General features: G+C 40.2%; 1 protein-coding gene across 1 annotated transcript in view; it reads right to left on the bottom strand.

The window, feature by feature from the left end:
* Positions 1-8462, bottom strand: part of LOC108880681 (protein phosphatase 1 regulatory subunit 29) — a 59796-nt gene extending 51334 nt beyond the window's left edge. Inside the window, exon 1 of the mRNA XM_018672313.2 lies at positions 8351-8462. The gene's annotated coding sequence lies outside the window, so the exon portion shown is untranslated. The remainder of the gene's footprint in view (positions 1-8350) is intronic.
* Between the last annotated feature and the right edge of the window lie 4782 nt (positions 8463-13244).

Genomic DNA, 13244 nt, shown 5'->3' on the forward strand with positions numbered 1-13244 from the left:
CAGTATGATGACATTTTACGTGTCACATAGGTAATCTATTTTCAGCACATGACAAACTGAGCATGTGGTGTTTCAGCAAAGGGATAAAAAAGTTTTTGGAAGAATATATTCTTTATATCTGTTGTTGATACAACCATAGCACTTGTGTAATTCATTTTGCTTAGTTCAATCACAGTGACCAACAATGATGCTGGTTTCTCAGACTTTTAAAATAAAAACAATTAATTACATGTTTAGGAAGTAGGGAGGTTCATGAATATGTAAAAAGAAATTGATTAATTTCTTATCAGTACCAGACAAGACACTAGCACCAGTGTGTGGTAAACTGTGTGTTTGTCTGTGGGTGTCTGTTTGCATCACAGACATGCAGAGTAGTAAACTGAGTGGGATGGTAGCTATGTTAAAAGATTTAAGATCTAAAACACTGTCCAGTTTGTCACATTTCTGTTTTCAAGTTTTTCACTTTTGAATCTTATTGGATATAAACGGCACTTCAGCCATGACTTTGCAACTTTATCATGAATTTGTATTTTTGTCTGAGGCCATGTTCAGACTGACTTTAGCCATGTGTTTAAAAAAAACAGGCCTTTCAATCCTTTGAATGGGGTTTTGTTGGCTCAGAAATTATGCTAACGCAAAGGACTCAAAGGCTTATTTGCGTTCCCTGCATGCGTCCCTGAATACTTCGTAACAGGAATGTTGTATTTCCACTGTCTCCCTGCTACAATGATAGTATTATATAGTATAAGTACAGTGTAAATGTGATAAACTACTGTGAAGTGTTTTAGCATTTCATGAGCCCTTACACTCACCAATCTATTATTCAAACCAGTCTTCCTGAATCTTTTTTGAGTTTTTTTAGTTTACATTGTACTGCTTTGGTTAAAATAATCCAAGGGTAGGGTGACGTGGACACTGTTTTTCTCTCTGTAAAAAACCTTCCTGCTTCTTTTTGCACAAGACAAAACGGTAAATTTAAAATTCTGGATACATTTGGCAGGCCAACACATTGAAAAACTCAGTTTCTGCAAGCCACAGCACAAATTAGAATGCAGACAGATGCTTCAGTAGGACATACCACCACATACTCATCCAACTAAACTGTGCCTAGACGTACACACATACAGACACAAGTACACACACAGTGGGAATAGAGATACTGTCTCTCTGTGAAACTGCAGATGCAGAGTGGGTGACAGAGCTAAAATATTTATACCCAGATCTTAGCGGTCTGTACTAAGAGAGGGAAAGAGACAGAGGGAAAGATGGGTGAAGAGAGGGAAAGAGGGAGAGTCTCAAGAAGAGAGGCAGGCTACAAGAAAGAGGGCGATGGAAAGTGTCAGTGTGTGTGTGTGTGTGTGTGTGAGAGAGAGAGAGAGAGACAGAGAGAGAGAGAGTAAGGGAAAAGCAGAGTGATGGAATGAGAGGAGGAGAGAGATGAGTGTGCAGCACAGATGCCAAATGAATCTGGGGCAGTTCAGAAAAAAACAAGGCATTATTCCAAAATCCACTTTGTACGTGTGTTCAAGTATGTGTACGTAATTGTATTTCTATATTTGTGTGTGTGTGTGTGTATGTGTGTGATGTACAGGCAAATATGTAAGCATTCACTAACGTAATATGCCAGTGGTTGAAATCCAAGTAGAAATACCTCAGCTTTCATTTTTGCTCAATCTTTGTACTTTTTATTCATCACGCTTAAACAATTACAGTACTCTCTCCATCACACCCACTCTTCCTCTAGCATGTTCGGCCTCTATCACTCTCCATTTCTCTCTTACATATCCTCAGCAAGATTTTTTTTTTTCTTCATAAGACATCAGACTCAAACACTGAAGTATTTTGTGACTGTGAGCATGGGTGTGAGTTAATAGGGGTGGGGGGTTGGCAAAAGCAAAGATGATGGCAGATGGTGCCCTTACTTAACACACATACAGTACACACACTGAACACAAACTAAACAGATGCATCCTTATACAAAGAAAAATGAGCTTGACATGCATGGCTCATAATATACACACATCTGATGAATCAAAGTCATGTTTGATTCCAATTGAAATAAGCTGCTATTACATATATCTGTGTACTCATTATCGCAGGAAATTTAATTGCAATATATTTAAATGGCTGCTGCTACATTAACTTGTTCAAATAACAACCAGCAGATGCCCAGATATTTATCTTTGCTTTATTTGTCTGTTTTTATTTTCACTCAGATGATTATTTTGATGAAGACTTATTAGTCAAACAATTTCATATTACAGTGCACTGAAAATATGAGTAAATCCACTCATTATTAGTGCATAGTTCACTGCAGTAGGAGTCTGAAAATAGCACCCCTAACAGTAACAGCTGCATATTGTATGAGTCACGTCAAGCCTCTTCTTCCTCGGGAGATTATTAAATCCGAAAATGCATCCAAACGCTTGGTTTCATTGAAGATCAGACTAGTTGAATTAATTTCTCTTTCTTCCACAGAAACACTAAGTTCCATCTATATTGTAGTGCTACACTGTGCTTGGCCAATACAGACATTACTATACATACACACACTCCTTCACCTCCATTTTGCAGCAAAATATTTGACCCTCACTATTTTCCATGACATAACACTCTAGAAGTCAGCGTTGAGGAGTCAATCCTCAAATAAGCTAGTGAATTTTGAAGGAGCTCTAACAGACAGACACAACAGGCCTATGAAATCTGTTCAAACAGTCCTGACCAAATGTTCATGAGAAAGAAAAACAGATATTACTAGTATCTTTTTACAAATAGCTCAGGGTGTAAAAAAGGAGTCCTTGGAAGTTTTGAGGACGTAGGGTCACTGAATTTTGAAGTTCAACACCCAAGGACTCAAATGCTCTAAGAAATACAGCTAAAAAAAATCTCTGATCAAATGGCTCAGGGTGTTAGAGGGCTGTTCTGAAGTCTGCAGGTTGTGGGTTCAATCCTTGGTGAATTCTGAAGTCCAACACCCAGAAAAATAACTCAAGAACTCTAAGAAATGGACCTCAAGTGTCTGACTGAATGCCTTGAGAGGACTGCTTGGAAGTTCTGAGAATATGGGTTTGATACTATGAAGTTGTGACAGAGTTTTAAAATGAGTATAGCGCTAACAAGGTGCAAAACTATGTGATGTTTTTCAGTATATTTGTCAAAGGAAGTTGTTTTAGGGTTAGGGGTACGGGAAGAGGTTGGGGAGCACAATATGTTAATGATGGGTCCCCACAAAGATAGGTCTACAAGGAATTGTGTGTGTGAGTGTTAGTAAATGTGTGGGTTGGATTCTAGTGGCTAATTATGCATACACTAGAGACACATGCATGTCCTTCTGTACTGAAGGGAGATGTGGAAGCCCATAAAAGCACTCACATACATTTCAGTATGTCACCACAAGAGAGGCAACACCTTCCCTCAAACGGACACGCATCGCTGCACCCTCCTCTTGCTGCTCAACAGCTTTTCCCTGTCAAAAACATTATGTCAATATCACATTGCACTACTTTGTCACTCCAATTACAGTCATAAAGCACTGAGTTGTGAATCTATTAACGTGAGAGAAGGAGTAAAATATCATTGGATGATTAGCCTCAACATAAAGACTGCTGTGGGGTCACTGAACACTGGTATTTGGATTCCAATCATTCCCACTGGTGGTTATTAACCCCCACGTTGTTTACTATGCAAACAAAATGAATGCAAATTCAAAAAGGACTTCATGTCATTCTACTGCATGGTACTTTATGATGGAAATTAAGCTTAGAATGCTGAATTACACTAGTTTCTACAGATTTTCCATCACCCTATAAATATTACAGCCAGGTTGACAGCTATGAGACATTCCTGTACCTGCCAACTACAGTATCTGTCACTTCAGGGGTTGAGGCAGCACTGACGATTTGTGGTTCACTAACTTTTCTTTTCTCCTTATTCATTGCCTTTCTTCTTCCCTATATTTTTTCTTTAGTATGATTCCTCCTCTTAAATCATCATTTCATTCATCATTTCTCATTTCCTAGCCTTTGTCTGTCCTCACTCTCTAAACTCCCTTCACATCTCAGCCTACCATGGAAAGGAAAGCTGTTGTTTCCCCCTATCAACACTTTCCCACCGCGCAAAAATACTACTAATGAAACTGCATCTGAAATTCTCAAACCTGTCACTGCAATTTTGAAGCCCTGTCAGCAAATCGCTGTCTGCCATGTGTCTCAGTATCCTGCCCAAGGGGACCTCCCACAGGTTCCTGGCAGTGAACGAGTGACGGTTGTTGTGAAACACGACTGTCGTATTGATTGCACAGAGCACAGCAACAGCTGGTAGGCTGAAACAGAGCACAGTGTGCTACAGCCAAGGATGTGATGTGGAGGAGTGAGCAAGTGTGAATGTCTCCCAAGGGTTATCCCTCTCAAGATCTTTGTATAATCCTTCCTGATAGATAACCAAGATCAATTTGGAGGCGTGGCTGGGAAAAGGAGGCCAATGGAGGTGGAGCTGGTGGGTAGGTCTAAAGATCTGAGATTGCCAATTGAGGACCAGAGAACTGACAGTCCTCATTCCCAGGAATATAATTTAGGATTTTTAAAATATAAACACACAGTGTAATTCTTCCCAGCACAGCAGCCCTGAAATCACTGAATAATCAATTATAGGGTTTGTTAAACGCCACATTGAACATTTTTTGACCATATAGTAAATCTCATGTGTATTTGTATAAGTAAATTTAATTGAATTTTAGTGTTGAACTTGTTATGATTGAAGTTATGCTGCCATTTACCACAGTTTTTCAACACTGTTTATGTAATCAGACATTTTACAGCAACAGTGACATTAGTAACTTGTTGTCTGTGTTTTTAATGGCTTGTCAATCATGCTGTCAGCCTGTCAGAGGAGGTTTCAACCCTGCGCTTTGAATTTTGGGGGTGGAGTGACACATCTCTTTCCAGTTTAGATCACAGATTGTGCATATAAGGTGTCATTTGCATCTACATATGGCAAGAGCACAACAAAGTCAGCTGCTGCTAGCGCGCTACCAGTATGTGATTTAGAAACTCAGAGAGAGAGAGATAGTGAATGACAGAATCAGTCAGTCAACTAGTCAGCCAAGCAGGCTGTCACCCTCCCAGCCACCTGCTTTACTAGTCCATTAGTAATCATCAAACTAACGGAAGCACACACTACGCGTAATTATTGCATGACTACTGTATGTTGCATGTATCATATATTAGTAAGTTCAAGAGTGAGTATATATCCCTGTATTTTGGCTTACATTTAATCAGTTACAACCCATCTTCAAAATCTCACCCAGCTGATCAGCATGTTCTGCAGTGGCATTATATCAGCACATACAATGCACCACATCAATACCATTATCTATTTTACCCGCAGCCAAGTGCAAGGTGAATAAATTAGGTCATTAATGGCTTGGCCTCTCAGTGCACTAAGGTCAAGCAAATATAACGACACTAATGGCTTTCATTATTAACTATTAAATAACTACTCAAGCTCATGCTCATCTGGCTCCCACTTGTCCCAGGGAATGAATAGATTTCCAGTTGACTCTAGCTGTGGAGAGAGACTGTGAGAACAATGTTTTCACCCCAGTTATGACTACCATGCCATCTTATTTCTACCATTCATCAGACTACACTTTCAAATTCAGTATACCCACAAACAGTGAGTATTTAGTTCATATACTGTACCCATCCATCCATTATCTATACCGCTAATCCATAAAAGGTTGCAGGGGGGCTGGAGCCTCCAGCTGTCATTGGACGAGAGGCAGCATATACTGTACCATATGCATATATTTTTCAGTATTTCCCTATATTTAATTTCAGTTTTTCCTTTGCTGAATTCTGTTTTTATGTTGCTGCAGTAATTCAGTCTTCCATTGGCATTGTTGTTCAGTTTTTTTTTTTTTCTTCCTATTTCAAACACAAACTCCACTGTATCCGTTTGCATGTCTTGGATTCCACACAAGGGAAGAAAGCAGGAAGAAAATTGCACTTCAGGTTTCCTCACCTATAACATCCATCACACCTTGAGAGCAGCCCCAATAGACAGCGCTATGGATTCCCTGAATTATGGCAAACATAGTTCAATAGTATTCTGATGAACTGAAGATTACATGGTGACGAGGCAGTGGGTTTCGTATGTGGGTGGTCATTATTCAGGTCTCCCAAGCCTGCCTTCCCTACTGATTTCCTCTCCCTGCTTTTCCCGGTACACCGCTGAACTGTGATTGCAATTGATTGGAGACTGCTCATCATTCCTCCAAGGGCAACATCAGGGATCATCGACATCAGGAGGAAATGGATTTAGGGAGATAAGCAGAATGGGACAACTGCATGCAGCAGGTGGAGAAAGAATGAAACAATGTGTGGAAACCAAAGGTGTGTAATAAGAGAAGAAGCTAAGGTGGAGCATAGTAGCTTGACATGTATTCCTCATGTGTTTCCCTTTAACTCGTGTAGGCGTGGCCAGTGATTGATGGGGCCAGGCTTAGGCACCGAAGGTAAAGGCGCTGGGAGAAGAGGTTCTCCTTATTGACTGTAATGAAAGCAAATGTACTACACTGTATAGAACAGAATCCACCTACTTATCAAACTGATATACCAGACTGTCATTTTGAGCAGAACCTGATGGAGCAGTTATTAATTATTGATCGGGCGGTGACTAAAGGAATAGTGCTGTCTTACAGACATTCATGCCTTTAGTTTAAGACCAAGATTGATTGCCTTTAGCAGGTTTCTGGACATCTGTATTGAATTCAAATTAATCTATTCATAAGACATAGAAATAATGTGACAGCACTTGCATTACTTAAGTGGCATTCCATAAAATGTATTTGGATTTTTTTGTGCTGGTTTGCAAACACTCAACAGTTAGTTTGCATCAGTTCCAGTTAATATTTTTAATAGAATGTATCCACTAACTTTTCAGAGTAGAATTATTAACAAAAACCTTAAGAAATATTCCATCTGCCAGCATACCAGCCAAGAACCTCCATCCAGAAATTCAGATTCCTCTATAGATATTTCCGATTATTATTCTCTAATCACCTCAGTGAACAAGGAAGCCTTGCCAACACTGAGATTATCCATGCAGATCATGTTCAAGCATACACTTATCACATCTTATAAACCATTCAATCTCCCCAGTATGTGGAGCTTACAGACCATCAAAGCCTGTTTTGCGCTTGGTCAGCACAATGCGCTGTCCACGGTGCTGAAAAGCTGCACTCCGTCCAAGGTGCTCTGCGTTTCAGGACACACAAATACGTGCTCACAGACACCTAAGGTTTCAACTGCATACAGACTCTGTCGCTTAATATAACCAACCAGCGTAGTGACAGATAATTTTAAAACATTGCTCACAGTTGCTACGTGTTATCTCGTGCCTGGCAGTGCAAAATGTGTGGGCGAAGGAATCTGTGTGGTCCATCGGTCAGTAGTCGGACACTGTTGCTATTGCTGGCAGGAAATCTCTCCTCTCTCTCTCTCTCTCTATCTATCTATCTATCTATCTATCTATCTCTGAGAGATCTATCTATCTATCTATCTATCTATCTATCTATCTATCTATCTATCTATCTATCGAGCATAGGAGAACTGAAGGCAGTTGACACCAAAGCCCTCATTGCAGGTAAAGTGTGACAGAGTAGTCAACACTGCTGGAAAGCTGGGCCATTCACCCTCAAAAACACAAGCATGAAAACACACACACACACACACACACACACACACACACACACTCACAAGCATCGCCAGTTTTATCCCCTGCGTGATTCCTCCCTCGATACTAAATCCCTTCTCGCACATCTGTCCATGGCGCGTACTCTGCCCGTCCGTCCTATCCCCGCAGAACCCGGCAGCATAAATACCAGCCTGGCTTTATGTGACACTTTAAATCTATGGCCACAGATTTTAATCACATCTGTTTAGCATTAAAAACCAAAACATGCTGCAAAAATCACGTTGTGGTATACAGCAATAACTGTAAGAAAAAGCGAAAAATGTAGACTAATACCAGCAATTACATTTTATTCCATACACGTACATCATTATCCAGTATCACGCGTCTACTAAAAATCGCACTTAATACAATCCCCAAACAGAAAAACCAAAAAGAAATATGGTTTCGTGCCCTCGTAAAATCAACCATATGGGCTTCTGTTGCACCAAGAGGACTCAACCCAACAGAGCGTTGGAGTCTGTAGTGCAGGTGCATGCTCGCTCTGCCGTCGCTTGCTTCCATATCGCATATTATTTATCATACCAGCGCTGGATAAGATTATTTAAAAATAAATAAATAAATAAATAAGATGGAAACGTGCATTTTAATACAGTACCTTCACTTATTCCACCTCCCAAATTACGCGTCTGTTGGCTGAAGCAAAGAAGGAGATTTTTTTTTTTTTTTTTTTTTTTCCCATCCACTGCTAACGTCGCAGGCTCAGCAGCACGGCGGGAGACGATGACTGAAAGAGAGAGAGGGAGAGGGAGAGAGAGAGAGGGAGAGAGAGAGAGAGAGAGGTGGAGGATGCACAGACCTCTGCGTAGAGTAATATAGTTGAACTGCAGTGGGTAAATACCTGCGGATACACACTGTGGCAGCACTTTCCCTCATTAACTTGCGGTGTTAAACTAAAGTAGGGAATGGTATTGATCTAATATTGAATAATTAATTAAGTCTGCATAATTAGAATCATTAGTGTGCATACTCAGGCATACAGTATATGGGAGCATGATAGAGACACATACACTAGTTACAAGAGTCAGACTCATGTAACTCCATATTCTTTTCACCTTACAAAGACCAAACATTTTTCAGACACAAAGATTCAGTCAAACTGGCACTGACACAAACAATCTGATTACGCTTTTATAAATCACCATTTGCACTCATAGTGAGAAATGCTGAGGAAAAGACTATGAGCAACTGGTGTGAGCACAACACAGTGATGTATGTGAAGGGGGGGGGGCTGGGCAGTTTGCAAAGCTAGCTGAGGGAAGACAGTGCACATGGGAACGAGAAGGCCCCGGTGATGTTCTGCATGCATGTTTGGGCAGGTTGATTCTGCCTGTTTCACATGTAGGAATATGTTGGAGGTGTGATCATACTCAATTAACACTCTTCCCCTCCTCATTTCTCACTTTTTTTTTGTCTCCTCGTCTTTCTCACTCACAAAAGCGAGCACACTCAGACACATGCCAACACACGTGTATACTTCATCTCATTAACTCGCTCTCTCTTCATCTCTGTCTTTTTTCTCTGTTAGTGGAGGTCTATTAGCTCCAAGAGACTGCTGCGGTATTGAGACTCTCATTAATATTTTCTCATTATCCATGCCTGTAGTGTTAAGCAATAGCACAATGGCTTGTCCTAGCATGACACTTAACAAATCTGATATCTGTTGCTGCTCGTGCTGTTGCTGCTGGGAGGATATGTAGTCAAGTGTGATGAAATGCCTATGCCTCCACACACAATAGGGTATATTGTATACCATGAGCAAAATTACAGCTGTGCCACTATATCATTAACAGTTAATGACAATTTCTTGCATTTAAAGTCATTCACTTACTGCAGAGCCACATTATTATTTCACATCATCTGGAAGGTACCACCGCAGCCACAACACTTCTTTTTTTTCCATCATCCACACAGCCAAGTCATAGCTCTGCCTTCCAAAGGTCTAACTGAGAAAATCCTGCTCTAATAATCCCGTCTAGACTGCATTTGTTCAGTTCTGATCTGCTAATTTCCCGAGACTGCATTTATTGGCTGAATGCAATCTAGGGAAATTAGTAGATTGCGAGAGAAAAACAAGAACAGAAGGCAAGAATGGCAGCAAGGGAGAGAGAAAGAGAGAGAGAGAGAGAAACGAGGGAGGAGATTGTGCTTCCTGACTCACCCTTCATTAGCCCTGGCTAAGAGGTTTTTTGTTAAATTTTTACCTTTGCACATCCGATCCACTTAATGGCCTCAAGCTGACAGGGTGAGGTGCATGCATAAGCTGAACTGGGTGAAAAACAGGCATAGAGGACTGGATTGGAAAACATGCTTTACAATAAGGGAAACAAATCATGAATGTGGGCAATAAATATGATCTAAGGTATTGAGATGCTTGTGTCAAGTGTTTGTTATGCAATAATTTTGGTTCTAGATGGAAGATCAGTTCGGTCACAAGAACCAGGAGGAATCTATCGTTACCAAATATCACATCTTTCTAGCCATAACTTGTTGAGATACCCTGTCGTGTGTTGGACAGACAGAAGGGCTAATGTCGTGAGGCCCTGTCATTGGAGAGCCCGTATGAAGGTTGAAAAATAGCACAAATTTCAAAAGCATCACTTTGTCTGGCCACAAAATGCCAGGTCAAATGGGATCCAAAGATGCTGGCCTGTCTGCTTGCATTCTATAATAGCCTCCTCCAGCTGTCTAGTCATAAATAATTTGTCCCAACTTCCCTCTCACATACAAGAGCCACTCTGACGCATCGGACCCTTTTCCTGACAGTCAAATGATTAATAGCTTGCTCTTTTGTTCTCAAGTTTCTGCCAAGGACTTTAATTTTGGCGCCTTTTTGTGAGGCTAACTATTAGTGTGAAAGACGAGAAGGGTTGTCATCATGCCACTACTTAAGGTTTTGGGGCTATGACTGTTGGCTGCTTCATTAATGAATCTAATTTCTGTTGCTTCCCTATTCCAGAAGTCTTTCCAGCTGGGTGCTTTCCCCTCTACACTTTTCTGCTTGATTTATTTTTTATGCTTTTCCTTAGAAACTGCTTTGGTGCACCTTGTCAGCCCCATCTATTCATGTGTTTCCTCCACTTTAAGCTTACTTTCTTCAGTGCCGTTGTCTCGATCTATGCAGGTCTTTTTTTTTTTCCTTCTTTTTTCTGGCCTGAGCCAAGGTCTGCCAAACAATAATTACCAGGTTGAAGTAATAAAACTTTTGAACTGTCTTTACACCCAGTTACAGTATTCTCTGCTTTTCCGCTTATCTTTAGAATCTGTTAGCATTAGCTTCAGTCTCACATTTAAGAGTCTTTATTTTTAAAACTAAAGACTGAGCTAAATGAGGAAAATTTTCTTTGCTGCAGCACATAAAAATGTTGTGTCATCTTTTTTTCACCTTCAGTATAATAATCTCAAACACCGAAATGCATGTATTTCTTTTGCTTGAAATTGTGGTTGCTATGACAAATGGCTCAAGCTTGATTAGGACAATTTAATTGGTATTATGGTCAGTTCTGGTAAAAAGTGGGATTTGCACGGATTTTGTACATACAGGGCAATGTTTCACATATTACATCAGAATGTCTTCATAGACATTGAAGATCAGTTGACCTATTTTATAAATAAAACTTTAACTTAATGATAATTACAGGCATCAAAAGACTGCTTTACAGTCTCTAAGTATGCAGGCAACACTGTGGAGTTACTGTAGGAAGTACAGTATACCATGAAATCCTACCAATTTTACTAATAAATATGGAGAATTATGTTTAAAACCACCATAGGATTCTCTGTGTATCTTGTTTCTGACTGTATGACTAAAAAGATCTTAGGCCATAACTGCAGTTAGTTACCTGTGTCAGCTCACTTATGTTCCCAGTCTAGTGGATTAAAGTGACTCAAATCGTATCTGTTGTTTAAATGTCAGTGATATAAGACATCAAAACTTGCACTAGAGAAAAGTTTAAAGTTGTCACAGCTGCTGTGGTCCTCCCACCTTTCTGGCACTCGTGACCTTTAGCTGATGTCTACATAATTTGACAAACTCTGACGTGTACCCAGCATATTCAGTTCGGACTGCAGGATTGTTTACCAGACGTGATATCTCAGCTAACTGGCCTCATGACTCAAGCGCTGCAAGTGTGTTTCCATGGTAACCAAGTATAGTATTGAGAAGAGGAGCAAAGAGAGTGAGAAAGGGAGAGACATCGAGGCTAACCCTGAGCACTATATTCTTTCATTTGTCTCTCCTCTCTCTGTCTGTTATTTCTTTCACAGGCAGCTGTAGCTTAGAAATCATGTCAGAGCTGTGATATGATGATTGCCTCTAACATTTGTCACAGACTTAAATATTTTGTCTTGAGAACATTTGCTTATGCAACTCTGCTCTCAATCCATTACTATTATTGCCTTTTCCAGCTGCAGCTCAGCAAAGATGCACACATTTTTGATTTATATAACAAATTTGCTGGTTGTTAGAAATGCTTTGACAGAATTTGGCAACCAGTGAAGGAATAGAAACATTATGCCTAAACCAGAACCAGGAGGAATGAGCAGTGGCTGGAACACACTATTCCACATTTCACATTGCTATTCCACTGTGGAACTGAGTGACCTGATATTCAAGTTGTTGCAACTTTGTAAAACAAACAGTAGTCCATCTTTCATTTGCAATGTCATTGTCAATGTCAGTGATGGATTAGGTTGTTTAACAACTGAATCAGAATTCTCTGAAGTCGTTTTCCATGCTGCAGTATTTCTAGGAACATATGAGAAAGCTGTTGTACATTTATCAGTTGTGCTGCATGCTTGTGAAAACTGTCATAATCACTATTAAATTGATTCAGTGTTTAAGACATTCTGAATTGACGTTTGCGAAGAGGGTTTTTAGAGTGTGAATGTTGGCTGTGTCATCAGTGGCCTCATGCCTGGACAGAGTTGAGGGCAGCATCACTAGATCCAACTGGGACGCAATCAGCACTCAAGCAGACGGAATGCAGAGTTCCAGCTGATCCTTTCAGATACTACGCATCATTAAACAGAAGTTGGAAAGCTCAAAGTTTCTTTTATACATTCACATGCATGCATGCATGCAATCACACAAACACATACAAATATTTTTGAATAACAGACAAAGCAGATAAAAGTCTACTTGCTTAAACATAGTGATTGGTTGATTTTACACACGTTGATGGGCACCCCCATTCCCACTGCAATAAATAATATTTTCTGAGTATATGCAGAGGGTCAAGGTGGTAAAATGCAAATGATATCTCAATGTCTGATGCTCTGCTTTAATGTGAGTAAAGCAATGGCACAAAGTAAGCCTGCACTGCTTTACACAGCCAACAACGGCTGTTGAGATTTCACACCAGGAACAGCCTGAGGTATATTACACTCAGTTTAAGTTACAAGCAGTAAAATATGGCCTTTTGGTAACATCTAGTGGCAGTCAGTGAAAACTGCACCAACATCAGCAAATGTGTCATGTGGGATTTGACTTA

Source organism: Lates calcarifer, linkage group LG11 (genome assembly GCF_001640805.2).
Source record: "Lates calcarifer isolate ASB-BC8 linkage group LG11, TLL_Latcal_v3, whole genome shotgun sequence".
Taxonomy (NCBI): domain Eukaryota; kingdom Metazoa; phylum Chordata; class Actinopteri; family Centropomidae; genus Lates; species Lates calcarifer.